The sequence below is a fragment of the Molothrus ater genome, chromosome 2, assembly GCF_012460135.2.
Source record: "Molothrus ater isolate BHLD 08-10-18 breed brown headed cowbird chromosome 2, BPBGC_Mater_1.1, whole genome shotgun sequence".
Lineage (NCBI taxonomy): Eukaryota > Metazoa > Chordata > Aves > Passeriformes > Icteridae > Molothrus > Molothrus ater.
In genome coordinates this window covers 25,187,174-25,197,407 of record NC_050479.2, presented here as the reverse complement: position 1 = coordinate 25,197,407, position 10,234 = coordinate 25,187,174, and positions in this window count along the sequence as shown.

The following is a 10,234-nucleotide window of genomic DNA, read 5'->3' as shown; positions in this document are numbered from 1 at the left end:
ATTGCTTCCCAGAGCCTCTAACATCACTGTAGTTTGGGCAGGTGTGGCAGTGCAGCTGTGCACACACGTCCAGACCTCACAGCAGCAGCAAACACAGCCATTCCAGTGAGAGCTCACACCTTGCACAGAGGACAAGGTGACAGAGGCATCAGCTCACAACCCACAGTGTAGGCCTGTGTGCAATTCTAGGGCGTTTTCTCTCACCCTTTTCATGAAAAATTTCACCTTCCTTTCCAATAAATATGATGTCTTCACTGGAAATCTCCTGTTTCCTGAGTAACAGGATATATAGAAAGAAAATTGCAATAATGAAAACACCACTCCAACACCAGACAAGTTCCTCCAAATTGCTCCAGTCATATGGATGGCTAAGCTCAGAATTTCCCATTGCTATGGAAGTTTATTTGAGGAACTCAGAAGCAGTGCTCTGGCATGAAACTTCTTGCTACCACTATAACATTTCAAACAGCTCTGTTCACTTCCAGGTGCTGAAGTAGTAATAAAAATACAGCAGCCCAAAATAGCTGTCAAGTTTTGAATCTGTCGAAAATTTATCATAAACAAGATGTGGGAAGCTGTGAAGTTGCCGGAGGCACAGCAAAACTAAAACACGAATAATTACATAAAAAAATTACATAATCCAGGGATTCCCTTCTCCTTCATCCCAATTACAGAAAAGGTTTAGAAAAGATGGTGATATATTTTCATCCATTTCTCTTTGAGAGAAGCCAGCATGGAATATCTTTGTCCAAGGAGAAAAACCAAAGAAGACACTTTGCAGAGCTGTAAACTTGTGTCAGGACCATTTCAGCATGGGCTAATTGGTTACTCTGCTTATTTGCTTTTTCTTTCTGGTGCTGATGCCCACGGATGAAGCAATAAGCTTGTCTCTAGTGCTTCAATGGATTCTGTCTCTGAAACAGGAGTTAGTGGGTGTTTCCCTGCAGATTTCTGGAGAGCTGCATGAGTCCAGCTGTCCTTGTTGAGCTGCACAGCTTCCTGCCTGATGCCCTCGCCAGCCTGTCCAGGTCCCTCTGGAGGGCAGCATGGATGGTGCCATCATTCCAGCTCAGTGACACTGACAGCCTTGCCAAGGAAAAGGGCTCTGCAGCACTTCCCCAGGGCAATGGTGTCACACAGGACAGGCCACAGGACAGACCTCCACTCAGGACCAGCTCCCAGGAAGAAGGTTTATGACCCAGTGATCCCCTGAGCCCAGCCATCCAAAGAGCTTCTTACCCATTTAGATCCCCACCCATTCAGACTACAAGTTCCAAATTTAGATACATTAATATTATGGGAGACAACATTTAAAAGCCTTGCTAAAGTTTACATGAACTGCACCCACATCATTAAAGCTGAAGTAAATGGGATCCAGCGCTCTCCCTGCATTCACAGCTGTGGTCATTGTATCACAGAAGGCAAACAGGCTGGGCAGGTATGATTTGCCTGTGTAAAGTTGTGTGAGGGCTCTCTCACATTCTTTTTCATGTGCCCAGAAATGGACTCCCTGATTTCCCCAGAGACTGAAACAAGGTTGATTTGCCAATCATTCCCCAAATTTTGTTTCTGATTCTTTTGAAGACAATCATATACAACAACCTTTTCCACATGCTGCTACGTACAAAAGGTCATCACACCTGGCATAATTTATGTCAAGTCTTTTCACCTCTCTCCTGTGGCCACCTTTTTGATCATCCCAGTTTGCCTACAATTATTTGAGGGGAGCAGAAGGGTGGAATTAGAAATGCTCACGTCCCTTTGAAGGGAAATTCTCCTTCAGACAGCTGGGAATCCAATCCTATAACAATCCTTTCTGCTCCTACTGCAGAAACCCAACTCTGTTCCCTAATGCAAGTTTAGCAGTGCCAGCCAAGGAGAAGTGGCTCTGCTGTTACTGTCACCTCGTGCTGCAAGCAGGTACAGAAGTTGCCAATCCAGTGTGCACCCACTACCACAGACTGTCCACCAGAAGCAATGGACAGGTAAGGAGAAAGATAAGCTTTCAAAAGTTCATTCAGAATATTGCAGAAAATGAAACACATCCACTCATCTTGTCTACTACAGCCTTCTGAAACCCACACCCACACACAAAGAAAGAGTGAAAAATAGAGTGTGTGTGTGTCCTTGTCTACCTACCAGGAGCATGTGTCCTAAGTGGTTTCCATTCAAATAGATACCAGAAACAAAAAACTTTGTTGACCAGGGTTTTCAAGGTGCTAATGAAACAGCCTACAGCAGCTGCTTGCTACAGAGTAGGGATGCCTTACCTGTATTTTCTCTGGGGGAAATCTCTGCTGTCCAAAAAGACACAGGTGAAGGTCCAGCATTGAAAGGAGCCCCTGCACTGGTAACATATCTGAGTCTGTGGCTCTGGTTCTTACTTCAAGCAAGAAATTGATCTAAAAGGCCCAGTGTTTGAATGGATGGAGCAATGAACCCTCCTAAAGTTAGATGAAACTGTTGAAATAATATTTACATCAGTTTTACGAATAAAGATACACCTGTTCTTTCTGAGTTTTGGTACAAACCTATTCAACTTGTCCTCCAGAAGTTCCTTTGTTTTCATCTTCTATCACTAATAGCACTAGATAACAGACTTCTTCACTTAATATTTCCAGAAATACAAATGTCTGACATTTGCCTCAGTCATCTATGGAAAATATGAACAGTTTATTCATGGAAGTTAATATTTGTGGTTTTTTGAGAACCTTGCTTAGCCATGGCTTGACAGTGAGTTGTCAAATATAATTTTGTCTGTTTCTGCTCTGTCAGACACAGTAAGATAACCCTTGGCCTCTGACTTGAACAATGACAGTTCTTTGTCTTCCCTTGAAATCTCCATGGCCATGAGTGCTACCTTCTGGCCAGTGGTGCCTTCCATAAAATAACAACTATGGATGGCAGGACACCTTGGAAATCCACTTCCAACAGTTCTTCTGTATTCTCTTGTACAGCATGACACAATTCTGGCTTTGCAAAATGTCACAACTGCCCTGACACATAACAGCCTCCAGTCCTTTCATCAAAGCTAGTAGGAGTGTCATGTAATTTGTGTTTATCTTTTTTTGGAAATTTGATGCTCTATTTCCTTCGAGCCCATTTAGATAGAATTCCTTTAAATCTATTATAGCCCAGGGAGGATTACTTTTGAAAGTGAAGTCCCATGGTTTACCTCAGTATTGTAGCCTTACTTCCCCTCTTTGCAAGTCTTTCCCTTTTGTAAAAGTTCCTTTGTGCTGAATCTAAGGGCTCAGCATAAAAGAGCTCTCACCACACCTTCTACATTCCCAGAAAAAAAAATATCAGTGTGGATAACAAAGACAGAGAGCAGTATCAGTAATTTTACTTTAAAAATACTACTTTTGTCTTCTTGAAGCTGTCTCCAATCCAAGCAGAATAGGGTCAGCAGACAAAAACTGAGACAAAACATAAAATACATAAAATCCTCATAAAGCATGGAAATGAAAAATCAGGGCATCCCAAAAATCCTATTACTCTTCTGCAGTGACACTATGCCAAAATGATATGATCATGATCAAAGTTTTAAAGTACTTCTGACCATACATTGGACTTGATTAAAGTTTAAGACATGTTACATTTATTTCCTTCTACTTCCAATGTCCTCCAGAGACACCTCCAAACGAAAGCATTCAAACTCAGGGGACTTTCCTGAAAGAATTGCCCTTAATCTTTTAGTTGTTGAATAAAATCACTGTGTGGAACATGAATCTAACAATTCATCTTTTACTGATAGGGCTCTTGCTAAATTGTCTGTTCCCAAAGTCATAAGACTGAAGAAGCTATTATGAGAACAGAGCATTTTATTTCAGATGCAACCACACAAATCTCAAGGAGAGAGGAGGCTGGCAGAAAGAAAAGTCCCCTGATATATATCTTTTAATTAACATTGCAAAACATTCCTTTCTGTATGCAGGTGAATAATTTACACACAATTCACTTGTATTTCTAATCCTTATCACTAAATACCTTTTTTTTATTCTGAGTTTGATTTATTTTGAAAAAAAATCGAACTAGCAAAGTGTATTGTATGATGAGAGAATTTGGGATGTATACCACTGAGGGTATTTAAATTGCATTAATTCTTCCACAAAGTGAGAGCATAAAGGTGACTCTATCTGTCTTACCCAAGTTTTGCATTATTCACTTAATGGATCCAAGTTTATTTTAAGGTTTTTGAGGTTTTTTGGTTTTGGGGTTTTTCCCATAATGCTGAGCTGTGAGCCTGGTTTATATTAACCTTTGGAGGCCCCATTTGTCAGCAAGCCAAATGCAAGAGACAACTCCATATTCTTTGCATCAGGATCCTTTCCCCAGAGGAAGAAGCACAAGCAGAAGTTCAGGTCCAGTTCAGCCAGCATCAGTGTTGGACAACTGATGTGCCACCACCATGCAGTCACCTACTGCCTGCATCCTCTGCAGATCCCACAGAGTGTGTTCCAGCCCTCACTCACCTGATGGCCACTGGTGACTTATTAAAGTAAACTACAGAAAATAAAACTAACAATTTAAAGAACCTTAAAAATTAATGCTACTGTCCATAGGGCTACATGCAGGAATCACCTTGAAACATTTTTTGAGTGAGACAGACTCAGTGCACAGGCACATGGTGCTTACAGCACACTCATACATGACACAAAATTACTGTACTGCAAGAAATTCTGCAGTACAGAAATTCTGCAGTAAAGGAATTTCAGAGATATCTTTTGCTCCCTACATCACTCGTTCCCTAAAATTTGGATGAAGGTTAGATTTTCACCCCAACAACTGAAAAGAATTTTGACTTCTGCAAAGTGTCCATCCACCTGGGTGGGTTTAATTTTATACTCTCTGTTACTGCAGTATCTGTAGTAGTCATCTACTGTGACTACATGTATAGTATGCAAGGTCTTTAAAAATGGTTGCCCTGAGCTACCAAGGTACTGGAGAGGACACCAGAGGCAGCAAACCTCTGAAGGGTGTGTAAGGGGGTGACCCTGGCTGGATGCCAGGTGCCCACCAAGCCACTCTATCATGTCCCCCTTCTCAGCTGAACAGGGGAGAGAAAATAAGATGGAAAACAACTCGTAGGTTGAGATAAGGCAGTTTACTAAAACCAAATAAAAGTCTGCATGCACACAGGCAAATGCAAAAACTCCAAAGAGTTACTTCCCATCAGCAAGTGATGTCCAGCCACTCTCTGGGAAGCAGGGCTTCAGGACACATAGCAGCTACTCTGGAAGGCAAACATTGTAAATAACAAATGCTCACCACTTCCTCCTCCTTTTCCTAGCTTTTATATCCAAGCAGACGTCATGTGGTATGGAATATCCCTTTGGTCAGCTTGGGTCAGCTGGCCTAGCTGCGTCCCCTCCTAAGACCTTGCCCACTCCCAGCCTACTGGTGTGGGGGCAGAATGTTGGAGAGGCAGAGCTGAGGCTGTGCCAGCGCTGCTCAGCAGCAGCCAACACTCTGGAGTGCTATCAGCTCCTCTCCAGCTCCCAGTGCAATGGGGAAAACAACTCCACCTCAGCCAGACCAAATACAATCTCCACCCCTTATTCCATACCATTCATGTCCTACTCAGATCTCACAAAATTTAATCTTCTAACTATTGCACTGTATTTACTTCTCATTACTGAACTCCCTTTTTACCAACACTTAGACCTTAAACTACACCCTTAAACCACCTTTATACCAAACATACACATCCATACATTTTCATTAATTATTATCCCCAGTCCTTTCACAGATAGATATCATTTTCCCATTCCATGGGCTTCCTCTGCTCGTCCATATGTTCAGAAACAGTCCATGACTTGGATTCCATTCCATCAGGATATGTGCTCAGGACAGGAGGAGCAGCACACTTGACCAGCCTGGCTTGGGTTGTCGTCACACTTGCCTTGCCCCCCACAAAATTCACTCTTCACCAGTCCATGTCACTCTTGCTTCTTTACTTCCTGCAACATAAAACTCACACCACAGATTATTTTTCTCCCAAGGTGAAATCTGCTTGAGGCACACACCAGGTCTCCCCATCCTTCCACATTACCCACCAAGTGCACCCAGGTCCTTGGGCAAAGACAATCCCACAAATGGGTTTGCCTTTTCCGTGGGAGGAGAAATCCCCACTGACTCCCCCAGCTGCTTCCCCATGTGTAGCACAGGGACCTTGTCTCCTCCCACAGCTTGGGCAGGACCAGGGCGGTTAGCAGATCCCCTGGTGTTAACCAGCCAAGTGGCTTCTGCTAAATTTGCATCCCAAAGCTTCCATGCCACATTGCCCAACAACTCTCAACATAGTCCTCAGCAGTGCATTATACCTCCCAATCTTTCCAGAGGCTTGTGGGTGATAAGGGATGTGATACACACATGGAAGATCATAGGGCTGTATTTCCACCTCCTGGGGCCATCAATTCCAGGTTTATTTGACACTCTCCACACTGGATAACATGTCTGATGTCTGATTCAGCAGTACTCAGGGGTGCTGTGACTTCATTTAGGCCACAATAGCCTATGCTAACCTCCATTCTTCATCAGACTTTTGCAATTGCCATATGGGAGAGATACAAGGTGAGTGGGCCTTGCTGATAAGTCCTTGGCTCTCCAGCTGAGGAATCAGCTCATGGATGGGAGCCAGGGAATCTCAGTTGGTGCCACACTGCTGCTGATGCACTGTCTTGGTAGCAATTGCCACCTGCTGTTCTTCACCTTGCAGCTCTCCTGCAAGGAAGGGTTGTTCTAAGAGGCCAGGCAGGGTGGATGACTACTTTATCTTCTCTGTATTCTGTAATAGCTACACCAAAAAGCCACTGGTACCCCTTTATGTCCTTGAAGTATCCTCTCCTGAGACAGTCAATTCCAAGGATACAAGTGGGCCAGTCACAATGGGGCACTTTTCCCACTTGTCCCCTGTTAAGCTCCCTTCAGCCTCCAAAACAGACAATTTTTGGCATCCGCTTGTCAATCCAGAGATCCAGATGGGTTCTGAGCCCCTGTACCCCAATAGCACCAGCGTACACTATGCAGCAGTATCTACCAAAGCCTTGTGTACTTCTCTGGGTCTGATATGCCAGGCTATCAAATCCAGTACATCCAGTCATCCCTCTCCTCCTCCTGGCAGAAGGGAGGGACCCTCTATTCTTTTTCCTGGTTGGAGCATTCACTGTCTGACCCTCACAGTGCCAGACCAGAAATCCCCTCGCCAGGATCAAGAGAGGTAATGTCAGTTCTTCTGTGTCTGGGGGGTTGCTGATTGCTGTCTTGTGTCTGCAGAGACTACTCTGACAGCTCTGTGGGATGGCCCCTTCTCTCTTCTCTCACAGCTCTCCTCTTTCTCAGCTTTCTTCTCTCTCAGTTCACGGACACGGGCTTCCAGCTTAAAGGTGGGTTCACCATCCCATTTCCTCATGTCTTCCCCCTGGTCACACAGAAGGAACCACAGTGCACCACGTGTCATGTGTCTGGCGCTCTCTTTCCCTCTGATCAGGGCAGGAGAAGACTGATTTCTTGGACTACCCTTAACAGCTGAGGCGCTGGCCTGGGTACAAAGAGTTTCTTCTAAGTTTTGGAGCCAAAAAGATGCTCTCTCTACTGTTGGTGTCTCCATTTCTGGGTAATACATTGCTGCCAAACTGTTAGAATATGATGCAGGGGCACTTTGAATTACCTTCCTCCACATGGCCATTGTGCAAGGGACATCTTTTGGATCTTTAGAGATGTTATCATTTTTTAGATCACTGTAGATGACTTCTAGCACTGCTAATTCTCTCAGGTACTGGATACCTTCATGTGCAGTGGTCCACCTTCCTGGGGAGTTCACAAGATCTTCCTTAAAGGGATATTTTGCCTTCACACTTGAGACAAGTCGTTTCCAGAGACTGCAAATTGCTGTCTCTTTTCCAATTCCTCTTCCAATTCCCCGATCTCTAGCAAGGGATCCCAGCTGCTGGGCTTCCCTGCCTTCCAGCAGGTGACCATCAGCCCCACAATCCCAGCATCGAAGCAGCCAGGCAGAAATCCGCTCGCCTGGCTGGCGGCTGTACTCTTTCTGCAGGTCTTGAACTTCTGATGATGTCAGAGACTGGGTAATTTCTGTTTCCTGTTTGAATTCTTTCACTCCTTTCTTTGATCTATTTGTTGAAGGACTGGTTTCTTGATCAAACCCTTCCTTTCCTGATGATTCTTCTTTTTCTTTTTCTTCTTTTTCTTCTTCTTCTTTTTCTTTTTCTTCCTTTTCTTCTTTTTCTTCCTTTTCTTCTTTTTCTTCCTTTTCTTTTTCTTCTTTTTCTTCCTTTTCTTTTTCTTTCTTTTCTTTTTCTTCCCTCTCTTTTTCTTCTTCCTCTTCTTTTTCTTCTTCCTCTTCCCCCCTTTCTAATTGACAACAAGGACTTGTTGCTCTCCTTGTCCACCTTTCCTTTTCCATTACAGGGACAGTTTCAGTAGTAGTTGTGGTCTGGGTTCCTATCTCAACCATCATGTCCTCACACACAGTTTGTGTCCCTGCCTCAGCCACAGTCCTGTGACAGTGCAGAACTGTGGCTCTGTAGGCACAGGCCAGGCCCCAGCACAGGGCGAGAAGCTGCTGGCTTTCATTGGGCTGGGCAAGACACCCCTCTATCAGCTGATGGGTCAGTTTGTCAGGCTTGGTTACCTGCTCATGGGTAAACTCCCAGGCAATGGGAGGTGATAACCGCCCTAGGAACCTGCCCAAATCCTTCCACGCACCTTGCCACCCAGGAACTGACTTCTTCAGGAAGCATTTGGATGTCTCCTCACTCAAAATTTGTTTTCTCATACACCACCATGATATCAGATTCCACAAACCCCATGATAAGCTTACAGTACCAATTAAACAGATCATGTAAGGATGAGCAAGGACTGTGGGAGCCTGCATAATAAAAGAATCCACATAAATTCTGGGTAGGAAGAGAGAGATGTATTCCCTCATTGTCTCCACAAGATAGCTCCCCCAGCACAGCAAGGCCATCAATGCCAGGGAAAAGCACAGAGCCGTTGTTTGTATTAACATGTTCCCAAACTCAGCAAAATAAAGAGATAAGCAGTGCAGCTGGCAAACTGCACAGGAGCTTGCTACTGGATAACTAACACTACTACAGCAGGCAATGTATGTAAATAGGTGTCACTGTCCCACCCCACATCAGGCACCAAAAAGGACTGTGGTGGGTTCACTCAGGGTGGATGCCAGGTGCCCACCAAGCTACTCTATCCCACCCCCCTTCTCAGCTGGACAGGGGAGAGAAGGATAAGATGGAAAACAACTCGTAGGTTGAGATAAGGCAGGTCAGCAAAGCAAAAGCGAAAGGTTGCGCATGCACAAGCAAAGGATAAAAAACCAAAGATTTTATTCTTTACTTCCCATCAGCAAGTGATGTCCGGCCACTTCCTGGGAAGCAGGGCTTCAGGAAACGGAGCAGTTCCTCTGAAGGTAAATGTTGCAAAAACCAATTGTTCCCCACTTCCTCCTCCTTTTCCTAGCTTTTATATCCAAGCAGACGTCATGTGGTATGGAATATCCCTTTGGTCAGCTTGGGTCAGCTGGCCTAGCTGCGTCCCCTCCCAAGACCTTGCCCACTCCCAGCCTACTGGTGTGGGGGCAGAATGTTGGAGAGGCAGAGCTGAGGCTGTGCCAGCGCTGCTCAGCAGCAGCCAACACTCTGGAGTGCTATCAGCTCCTCTCCAGCTCCCAGTGCAAAACACAGGGCTGTGCACAGGGCTGAGCTCCATCTCACCAGACCCAACGTGGGGTCTTAAGCCACAAAGTTAACCCACAATTCTCGAGCAAGAGCTGGAAATTTAAATACAGGTACCTCTTTTTAAAAGTTCAGTATCACCCACCTTTCTTCTCCTTCCACCACTGGCAAGCTGCTTATAAAGTGAACCAATGGAATAAATTAATCTGGGAATCCTGGCTGCAACTGGGGAATGCCACCAGCCCCTCCTCAAAACTGCCTTGGCCACTAATGCAGCTTTTCTGTGGTGAGACAGGACACAGATTCCTTTGATTTTTTTAACTGCCATCAAAAATAAATGCTTACTGGGAAAAGTAATCTTGGAAATGTAATCTTAAACTAGGGAGAAAACCTTGATACTGTTTACAGCACTTTCTATACATACTGCATTTGCTCTGCAGCTCTTCCTCATGGTATCATTCCTCCTGCTTGTTATATTTGGGACTTCAGTAACAGCTGGGAAGGTAGGAAACTGCATG